This window comes from Pelodiscus sinensis, chromosome 6 (genome assembly GCF_049634645.1).
Source record: "Pelodiscus sinensis isolate JC-2024 chromosome 6, ASM4963464v1, whole genome shotgun sequence".
Taxonomy (NCBI): Eukaryota; Metazoa; Chordata; order Testudines; family Trionychidae; genus Pelodiscus; species Pelodiscus sinensis.
In genome coordinates this window covers 28,432,990-28,444,653 of record NC_134716.1, presented here as the reverse complement: position 1 = coordinate 28,444,653, position 11,664 = coordinate 28,432,990, and the positions used below count along the sequence as shown (strand labels likewise).

The window sequence follows — 11,664 nt, the reverse complement described above, 5'->3', positions numbered from 1 at the left end:
GTAACCGTACTTCCCTCCTGGTCAGTGGAACAAATATACATAACTGGCATTGAATATTAATCAAGTCAAGCACCCAAATCACCTGATCACTACGACAAGCAAAAAACAAACAAGCTACTGCCACAGAACCCTGCACAGAATTGTCACGCTAGCGGACAGTGAAATGTATTCTTACTAAGCACAGAATCAGTAACCAAAATACTAGCAGCGGAAGCAAAGTACAGTACAAAGAAGCAGCAGTACAGTGCAAATTCTGATCATAATTCGGCAAAGCACTTGACCTTAAAAGTAATTGGGGTCCCATAAAATAACTTTTCAACCCTGAGCAGCTCTAATGTGGTGAATGGGTTTGATTGCACAAGCAGCAGCCCCAGGATTTGGAGAGCACAAAGGCAAGCTTTGCAGTGCCTTTGCAGTCCTCTTACGCTGCCATGTTTTGTGTGCTCCTCAGCTGCAGCAAAGGATCTGGGCATGGCCTTACACTTACAAATCTCAGATGAGCCACAATCAAACCCCAGTTCTCAATAAACACTGGCACAATTCAGATCCAAACTTTTGGGCTTGCTCCATTTTGGAGTGAACCAAAACTGTGGATCTAAATATCCATGTCTAATACAAATATAACCACACCTATTATACATTCTCACCCACATAGCTCCGCACCACGATCTTGCTTTCTCTAGTTTCTTAGTAGTATACAACTGCTTCTTTGAGTGTAGGAGGAGCCAAATGACTTAGGAAAAAAGGAGTTCCTATATTGTACTGCTGTTTGTTCAAAAAATCGTGAACTATGAACATATCCCAAATGAGAGAGATTGTTGTTGTTTTTCTAACTAGACTGCTGTGCAGATGGAGAAGAATGAGTAATAGCAATTGGTAGTTTGCAATACAGATCAAGACACCACATGTGACACCAGAAGATAGAGGAGATGCATAAATAGCTCAGACCTGGGCTGTTCTTATCTGAAGGTAATAATCCATAGAGTTGTATTATACTTTAATTATTTTAGACAGGTTCCTAGGCAGCATTCTGCCATTCTCAGCCTTTTTGTTACAATATATATGTGTTAAGATATATGTATACCTTACTAACTGCCTGTATTAGTTTGGACTGTCCCTCACTTACATAACATGAACAAAGGAAGAGTTTATTAAATAAGTCATCTTCTGCCATCTATGCTTCAGGAGCAATCAGCAGCAACACTGATGTAACACCTGAAAGTTGTTGGGAGAAAACTGATGCATAAGGGTGTAGTCTGGGCCAATTTATAACATCAGATAATTATCAGAAAGTATTAGATTAAATGGGAACACAAAGAATCTACAGCCTGGCTGTCCTGGGGCACCATCAATGATTACAAGGCACAGAAACAAAGTGGATTTCAGCATGCATTGCTACTTGTGTTCTTTGTTCTCTCCTTTGCCAGTCTTTTCATCTGAAGATAATTAACAAAGGTTTATTCTGATGTGTTTATTGCTCACTTATTAAATAGACAGTCAGCAGCTATGGAAATATCTTCAAGTCAAACAATCCCTTTTACAAATGGGTTATATAGTTCTGCTGCAACATTGCTTTTATAATGATGGTATCACAGTACCAGCCTTTTACATGAAAAGTGATTTATTCTGCTTTTTTTTTTTGAGGGGTGGTACCTTGTTTACTTCAGTGATGCTTCCTTTCTCTTACGACCAAGGGACAATGTACCATTGCTGGCACTTATATAAAAAGAAAAAGTGATGAATAATAAAATAAAATATGCCTTTCTTTTCAACATCCCAAAGCTCAGCACTTAAATTTTTCTTTGTTATGACCCTGATTCTGCTATCTGCTAAGCACTGTCAACTTCCACTGAATTCACGGGATCAGGCTTTAACTGAGAGTAAATGAAATAATTATGCCACTTTTCCTAATACTGGTTGTATTCATACAGAAGCCTGGGATTCAGAATTTCTGGATTTTATTCCTGACTCTGCTGCTGACTTGTTACATGACCTGTGGAGAGTCATTTAAACTTGCCATGCCACCGTTTCTCCATCTACAGAATGGAAACACTACTATTGCTGTACCACGCAACTGTAACGTGCATCTTAACGAATCTTTGATGGTTATTTAGAAACCTAGAGTGTGCAGAGGTAGATGGGTTCATAGCCATCTGCTCTCTAAGCTGAACAGCACATGTTACTTCCCCATCACACATACTCAGTCAACAACTCTGTGGCTGCCTTTTGTACAGGGGCTCCCTCAGTCCTCTTTTCCTGTGCATCCATGCTGGCAGTGCACTCTGAACTAGCAAGTATTCTGATTAGAAAGGCTGCTTGCACTTTCCAGTTTGGGCATTTTAATCAAGAGAGTGTATAGCCAGCTGTTAGAGAAAGTGTTTCTTTTCTCCTGTCCTTGCATAGGGAAGTCACAGTGGCAAGATAAAAATGTGGGGACTTGAGAAATGTTCTGCACTCACCACATTTTAGCAATTAGAGCACAAGAGGGAGGTAAGAGGAGATCCTGATGTTACATCCAGTTGAGTTACTGTCTCACTTGTGTCCTTGGATCGGTGGGTTGATTTCCTTGTGCCTAAGCATGAAAGTGAGAAAAAGGAGAATCTTGATGAAAATGTGCTGTTAACAACAGAACATTCTAGTCCTGTAAAGCAGGGAAAACTCCCAGAAATTGTGCTACAGTAACATTATTAATTACACTAATAACTGAGGGTACCCTAGGGCATGATTATTACGAACTAACCAGAGCCTGCACTATGAGCAGTAACCTAAAAGATGATATATTTGCACTCAGGAGAAGGTTAGGTTGCTGTGTATATTTATGAGCTGTTATGCATCTTTTTGTGGCAGAGCCAACCTGGGATGCTGAGGAGTGCAAGGTGATGTTAGGAGGCATTACACCTTTGTAAGGATTCATAATTATTTTGAAGCATGACAAACAGCCAAGCTGATTCTATCTGCACAAAGGCACAGCTTGCACTCTCTCGTCCAAGCATAGCACTATGACCTCCTCAGGCCTCTGCTCAGCTGTGTGCATCTATTTGGCCATGATTTGTTTTTAAGAAGAGACAGATGTGGAACTGAATGCATTTGCATAACTGAGACAGGGCTGTCTGAAAAAGGCAGACAAGTTAATCAGTTACAAAGGGGACTGAACTCTGCCTACAAATTTCCCTAAAAAACAGACAAAATAAATACTCAAGATCAGAAGGAATGCTTGTGGTTAAGGCACTGCACTGGGAATCAGGAAACTTCTGTTCAGTCCCTAGTTCTGCCACTAAATTTCAGTGGAATCTTGGGCAAGTTACTTTGCTTTCAGCCATTTGAAGAAGTGGGCTGTGCCCACAAAAGCTCATGATACCATCTAGGTTTTGTTAGTCTTTAAAGTGCTACCAGACCATTTGTTGTTTTTTAAGTTTATCCAATAAAATAGGGTCACCTGGGCACCCTAACTGAAACTAGTGTCTTTTCCTGCCCCCTGGAGCTCAGAGACAGCAGGAATTTTCTTGGTTTCCATCTTCTACTGAGTTACACAAACGGTGCCAGCCAGAGGAACAGCGTGATTAATATGTTCATCTCTTATGCACACATTGCAACAGAGCAGGTTGTTTAACTCATCCCTGAGGCTGCAATTTACCAGCTGTCACCCTGGTTTTAGAGAGCAGGTAAAGTGGGAAGGTTACTGCCTAAGGGATATTTCAAATTACATAATGTCATGGCAAGAATCAAATTTGGGGCTTGGCAGCCTTAACAGCATGGCTTTAAAAAGTAAGCAGGTTGGGGTTCTTGAAAGCTTAGAACGAGCTGGGATCTCTGATTTTTTAAGAATAGTCCTCTCTCTTCCTCTGGCTTTTTTTTCTCTCTATTTTCCATTTCCACATCATTATTCGTCTTCTCCTTCCTCATTTTCTCCCTGTCCTCTTGCTCCTTTGATCCTTTTTTATTCCTCTTCTGAGACTCCTGCTTCTAAGCTCAGAGACCCCTTCAGTGAACATGTTAAACCAAATTGCTGAAATGCATTTTATTCTTTGCTCCATCACTTTGTGGATGTCATCTTTTTAATGGTAAACCTTTTATGATTTTGCAGGACTATTACAAAAAAAACCCTGCACAAAACCAATTACGAGAAAACTCAAGATGATGCAGGACAAAGTAAGCAGCCCTCCAGATGGGTTTGTTCTTTGTTGAAATTCAACAGCACTTTGACGAACTTGCAAGCACCACTTCCTGGATTACATCAATAACTATTGCTATCTTTCACTTAGGACGTGAGTAAAAGCGTTCTCTCCCACTCCTGTTGATCTCGTGTTTATTGTGTGACTCATACTTCCTAAATTATTTTCACAAACTTGTCAAACACTAAAAGGAAGTCATGTATGTCTAGCTATATAGAGGTACACAAATAGGCTGGGCAAGCATGCACGCGCGCGCGCACACACAGAGCACCAGATTAAGTAAATAAAGGGCATGTTTACACGAACATCAAACTGACGGTATCCAGTTCCAAACCAACATCCACATGGCTACCATATCTGCCAAAAAATAAAAGATGAAGGAAAAAGCAGGATGTTCAGATAAACAGCGATAACAAATAGTAGCGCTTTGGCAACCAAGAGACCAGGATTCTCTCCCCATGACCCACAAAAAGCCTAGACATATCCCATTCCCACATTCATATGTATATTACAGTGCTACAACATAATACATTGGAAAAGTCTGTACTAAATTACACAGATTTCTAATAAATACTTTCCCTTTGTCTCTGGCTGCAAACCCTGCCTGTTAATGCATCCCCACTAATACTTATCCCAAGATTTCAAACCTCCAAACAACTTCAAAGAGCCACCAAATACAATGGTAATTCCTTCTCAGATGCAAATGGGAATGCTCCTCTCTCAATCACAAAAAGGACTGAGACCCAAGAGACGCCAGTGACAGCTTTTCAGTGTGTACAGTACTTCAAAATATCACAGCTTTAAAATCTGACAGTGCTAGAAACTGGGAAGGGGTAATGCCCAGATTCCCAATGGGGGCCACAGCACTCACTTCTGGCCATGAAAAGGCCCTAAATATTAGACTTTAAAGCTATGACACTTTCAGGCGTGCAAAGGCCACTTGAGGTCATTTCTGGAGGTATAGCTGATTTATCATTTTTCTCTTCTTTAGTACTCTTTGTGCTTAGACTTACGGGGCAAGGATTCCCCTCTGAATTAGCATATATCTTCATCTGTGTTCCCTATAAGCTGTATGCTAGTGTGGCCACTCAAGAGAAATACAAATGCCACCCAACTGATTAGCAGACCACCCACAGCTGGTTTCACGTTTCTGTTGGTGGTGCACGTTCACACATGCCTCAGTGCACATAAAATTATTCCGTACATACATGGAAAAAATCCACAAATGGATGGAAAAGATTAGAGGAAACACTAGTCTACAGTGCAACCACAGGTGAGCCTGCAACACCTGCAGATATACCCCAGATAGCTTTGATTTCACTGCTTTGAATAACAGTAGCAGTGAAACTATGGCAGCCAAGGCTAGTCAGTCCAGGACATGCTATCATCAATAAAGGGAGAACAGACTCATTGCACCTAATTCTTCACTAATTCTGGGTATAGCCATTTATAGTTCTGCAAAGCAGTTCGTTCTTCACCATTAATAATTCAATAATCCCAAATAAATGTAGATACAATCTTTAAGCTACATCATTAAGTAATCCCTTTATAGTAATACCCTCAGTCTATATAGTAAAATAACAGCAATTAGAAGGCAATTTATAGCATAATTTTTTGTGAATAACCTTTATAATAGATCCCTGCAAATAAACTGAATTCGATACCCTAATCAAGTCTGCACCCACCATATAGTCTCTCCCAGAAAATCCCTTTGAAACAGCAGGATTATAAAGAAAGTTCTATGGGAATTGTCTGAAGATACCATTTGAATTGCTGCTACAGCAAATCAGAACAAACCCAGCAAATGCCATCTTTTCATATATGTCAATTTCCAATCAATTATTAGTCCCACTGCACAATGTTCAATGTGTGGGTTGTTACGTTCTGAAGCAACTAATCTATACGCAGGTATTTTGGCTCTTAAAAACAGAGCACGCCCTCCTTATCCCTCACTCTACTCCACTATATGACTATAATAAATCATAATGGAAATCTGCTAGCTTGGTCCATGATGTCAGAATCAGTGACCCATTGTGATACTATTTGTGTGACTTTCATATACAATTTTAGTCTAAAAAAAGCCTATTTGGAAAAATTATGTTTTCATATGTACTTCTAGATCATAACATAACACGGGATGAGGGTTAAATCATTATTTATTAGACACACTGAGATCTTTGGATTCAACAGAATCTAGAAAGACATATCAGAAAATGTACCAAATACAGATCTGCTCCGCAGGCTGTGAAGCCAGTCGGATAACATGAAAACAAGAGTTTTCTTCCTAGTGCCAGTATGCAGGGGTGAGGAAATGGATTTTGTGATTTTATTAGTTGGGTAGAAAGTTTCCATTCCGAAAGTTGTCAGAATTGATTAGAATCTTTCTAGTGGCTGGGAATCTTATGATGCATTCTCATTTTCAGATAGGGATACATGAACATGCACAGATTAAGTATTACCTCAAAAAAACATGTAGGTTTAATTTCAGGTGTGATTTCCGGTCAGTTCTTCTTTTATCTCAAAATGTTTTTACCCCAAACTATCCTCAACTGTGAAATCCATATTTAGAGAGTTTTTATGTGAAGTTTTTATGAGTAGGAGGAGAAAAGAAATTATGTCAAACATTTTCCACAATCTCATGCTTTGAGGCAACTTTCTTCCCTTCCTAAAACCATCCAACTTTGAAAACAGGAAGCCTTACGTAGCTTAGAAAGTATGGTGTCCTCACAACAGTGCAATAACTGAAATAAATCTACACCATCTTGAAGGCAAACAGTGTCTTCTGGTTACACATGGCCTGCTTACTCACTGTTTGACCTTAGGCAAATTGTATGAACTGTTTCTCTTCTCACAATGTCTTATCCAAATAGCAGGGGTCACATATCTTCAGAGGAGGCTTTTGAGGATTAATTCATCATCTGTTAAACACTCAGATCTTTGGATTGAACAGACTCTAGAAAGACAAAGTGTCTGCAAATATTGTACAGACACTATACAAATATCATACAGTCATCATTATCCTGTCCCCTAGGACCAAGTTAATTTCCTCTCACAACTGGGATACATGATGACTGTTCCCTCTAAATGTTACCTTTAACCACAGAGAAATCAAAGGTTTATGAAAAGCTGCTGAGTATTTTAGTTAGTGGCTAGTGCATTCAGACTTGGGTGAAGTTCCTACTTTCTCCAGCTTCCATCTTTCTCAAGCACTTGGAAGAAGGTGACCTCATCTGTACCAGCATCAGCATCTATAATTCAGGTGTAAGTGTTCTAACATGCAGAGAAACTTGGGCTGTTCCATACTCGACACCAGGATTTCCATGTAAGACATGTGCATAAATGACTGGGCATAGGCCATGAACAGTGGTTCTCAAGTTAACAGCCCAGAACAGAACTGTGGTTCTGAACTCATTTGCCTATTGAGGTCAGACACTTGACTTTCCTTCCTGCATGCTTCCTCTTGCTGCTCCTATGGTATGTAAACTGATGTTTCAGGTATTGTAGGAAGTGGGGAATGTACCCATTAAGTTGTTCATTCCCAGCATATTTAGCATCAGCCACCAGGTTGAGACTCCAGTGTAAGAAGGCAATTGGTCCGTCCAGAAGTCATCCCATCAGTCATGAATTTCTTAGCTTCAGACTGTACCTTTACCATTACTCTTAGCATAGTTGTGGCTTCATTCCCCCTCTACCCCCAATTCTTTCCCTTTATTATTCCCCACCCAGGACAGAGATTTCCCCCTGTAATATTTAAAACAAGATTCAGGATAAACAATCTTATTGAAATGTCTGAATGTTAATAAGAGGTCATTTGCCATTGTTGTGGTTTCATATAAGTAGGTATTTGAACAACCAAAAACAATTTGCTCCCTGACTTTGGACCAGTGAGCTAAATGTCATTCCAACCTCAGATTCTTATCTGTCTGGGCATAGGAACTTCATTTTCTTACAGTGAAATCAAACAGCACAGTGATCTGTTACGTCAGCTCCCTCTAGTGGCTATAGAAATTTCACACCCTTTCCCACAGCATCTAGCCACGTCAGTAACTAAGCAGAAGACAAAGCAATGCCTTAAATGGCAAGCAATAAGCACCTGATCCAATGCCCGTTGATATTGATGGACAAATAGTTACTCAGTCCTGAAAGTACTGGCGTATGCGCTGAACATTACTGATGCTTGCGAAATGTGACTGGATCACAGGTTCAATGCTTTTGAAATTTTTGCAGCAAGTTGTGAATGACAAGTGAAAACCACCTCACATGCAGAACTGCTCAGTACTCAAGAAAACTATACATGCTATGCTGTTGTGTGTGTGTTGTACTGTTCCCATAGCTCACCAAGGGACGCAGAAGTCCCTAATGTCCAACAAGTTTAGGGACTGAATCTGAGACCACATTGGAAAAATGCCTCAAATCAAATGAGGCTCTCTTGCACCTCCCTCAGCTCTTTTCAAAAGGTTTACAACTTCAACAAGGAATCAGTTTTAGCAACTCTCTGCCCATACAATCCCCTTTAGATAAACACTAGAGAACATAACAGATAATTGATCACTTTTCTATATAAGTTTTAAGCCAGACTTTCAGAGTGATCTAATGTTCTAGTACTAAAATCTATACATTGACTTCTATATCCTATAGCTGGGATCTCATTCTCTATTAAAGAATATTGTAATTTCAAAAGATTATTATTAGTTTCATCCCTATGTTGAAATTCTTTATTTCTGCAGAAAGTCTGCTCTCTACTCCTAAACATGTCCTGATTATGTTGCTATAGCTGCCCTTCCTCGGTAGAAAGTCTTAAATTTGAGGGAGGGGAATCCTCCTTCGAGGTCACCACAATGGAATTCAGATCTAATTTTCTCACACATGTAGGAACAACAGAATACTGGGTCAGAGAGATGCCTGATACAGATGAGGGGGGGGAAACTTTTCCTTAAATGTTTCCCTTTCTTGTATAATTGGTTTAGCGAGCTTCATGTCCTAGTGTTGCCTTATCTTTATTTCATTGTTGTTTTAGCACCAGTAGCCAGCAGCCTGTGCGCAAGATACACCCATCGAGCAGTTGTGATCATTGGAGGACTCCTGGCTTTCTCAGGGATGACACTGGGGTCTTTTGGTTTCAGCACTGTCTGGATGTATACAACTACTGGCTTTCTACAAGGTACAATCCAAATCATGTCACACACCTGCACTTCTTCTGACCCCTCTTTTAGGGTGCTTTTTTAAATATCTAATTTCCACTATAATGTTACTGGTTTTATTTATTTTTATTTTAAAGTTTTAATGCACACATTTACTTCTCCCCTCATTTATGTGAGTAGGACTATGCAGGAGAAAATTGCAACTGCCAATAGTCATAACAGGCAGATTGCCATCATTTCCCCCTGCAACTAACTGCAACCAGAAAACCAGCACCTCTTGATGTTAAAATTAATCAGGCATTAAAAGTTTTGCATTGCACCCTGAGGGCCTAAAAGAAGCAAAAGTGCAACAACATACATTCCTAATGCTGCACTTGGTATGGAATGAGTTTAAATCTCTTAGTCACAGGGTAAAATCCTCAGCCTCCAAATCTGTGCATTGCTGCATCGAAGCAAGAGCAGCGTGCCTGTATTCAGCAAGCTGGAGATTCTCCTTGACCAGGGAATAATGCTGACCTGACTTGTTTCAGCCAATAGCAAACTGGGCAATAGTCTTTGGAAAAACAAAGGTTCCGTGGTGAGGAGGCAGTAATGAAAACTTATTTATATGAACTGCTTTGTATTCCGGTTTTTCCAATTAAATGTGTATATCTAACAGTCATAAAATGCTTGACACAAACCTACAGAACATGCAGCACAGCAGAGCTAATGTTTATGGTGAAACAGAACTTTTTACAAGTCTTGATTTTAACTGTGCAAATTTAACACAGAAATAATAATGTGAAAACAGCTTCTGTTGTAACTGTCTCTTACTGCATAGATATGTGAATATGGTGAAGTGTAATTTTTTTCTCTTTCTCTGCAGGACTTGGGATTTCCTTATTATGGACACCCGCCTTTAGCATCGTCAGTCATTATTTCTCTAACAGACGGGCTTTGGCCAATGCTGTTGCCAGTGCTGGAGAATGTGCTTTTGCATTCACCTTTGGTCCTTTTTTTCAATGGTTAATTGGTTTATATGGGTGGAAAAGTGCTCTGTTGATCATAGGTGGCATTCAATTCAATATATGCGTCTGTGGAGCAGTGATGCGACCCCTGAAATACAGGTGTGTTCCTGAAGCTAAGAATTTTGAAGTTCAGAGACCATCCTGCAAAGTTGAGCCTAAGACTGGCAAGAAACATGCATCTCTCATCACTCACAAAACATTCAACTGGATGCTTTTGAAGAAACTGGAATTCATGCTTTATGCCATTTTTGGTATATTAGCTGCTATGAGTTTTTTCATTCCTCCATTATTTTTGGTTCCATTTAGCTACAGCCTAAGGATAGATGAGTCTTGGACTGCATCTCTGCGGTCCATTTTGGCTATCATGGACTTCATGGGCAGAGTATTGTGTGGCTGGTATGCTAACCTCCGCTTTACTAGGACAATCCATTTGCTGACAGTGACAGTTGTTCTGATCAGCACGTCTTTGATGTTATTGCCGCTGGCTAACACTTACCTGTCTCTGGCAATATTCACTGGCTTTTATGGCTTTTTCTTTGGTGCGACAGTGTCCATCCACATCACAGTGCTGGCAGATGTCGTGGGCATGTCAGATTTTGACAGTGCCCTGGGGCTCTTCATGCTTATTAGAAGCACTGGAAGTTTTCTGGGGCCTCCTCTTGCTGGTAAGTTGAAATGGCACTTTCATCAACACAGCTTATTAGTGAACTGCTAGTTATTTCGTAGTGATGGTCTCAAGCTGAGACGTTTGGATCTGGTCCAAATTTCCCCCTCGTATGGATTTTAGCCACGTCTCAAGTAAGGCTACTACTGCCCTGAGACTCTAGTACTGACCACGGAGTAGCACTGGAACTGCTCTGAGGTAATGGTGGTGAGAGGGTTCCCAGGCTGGCTAGTTAGGCTGTACAACAAGTGCATCTTAAGGAAATGAACTTAGATATTCAAATGTGTTTTCTGGGAGCATCTCAGCCTATTAGTATATTAAATGGGAAGCTGGCATAAAAAAAGAGTGGGAAGATACAGATCACTCATAGAAACTTAGAGTGAGTAGAAATACGGGCTGAAAAAAAAAAAAACAACTTGGAAAAATTCAAGCTACAGCACTGCAAAAAAAAATGCCACACTAAGATAGCTATATAGGCTGCTAAGCAGTGATGCCGAAGGAGACTTGGGGTGACAGTGGACAGCAAAGTAGATGTGCATGGGCGGTCAGTGAAGGTAGGGCTGGCAGAGGCTACCCCCAGCCCCTTTGGCTGAGGCCTCGCCCCCCACAGGAGCCAAGCCACCTCCCCACCCCCCACTAAAGGGAGGCGGGGCAGCACGCCACACATGCACTCCCTCCAT

At 40.5% G+C, this 11,664-nt stretch overlaps 1 long non-coding RNA gene across 1 annotated transcript; it reads left to right on the top strand.

Moving 5' to 3' along the window:
• The first annotated feature begins 720 nt into the window (after positions 1 to 720).
• Positions 721 to 10,440, top strand: LOC142829824 (uncharacterized). Its single transcript, XR_012904643.1, has 4 exons — positions 721 to 969; positions 4,085 to 4,265; positions 9,190 to 9,333; positions 10,179 to 10,440. It is a non-coding gene; the product is annotated as an uncharacterized LOC142829824 (long non-coding RNA).
• Positions 10,441 to 11,664: the final 1,224 nt, after the last annotated feature.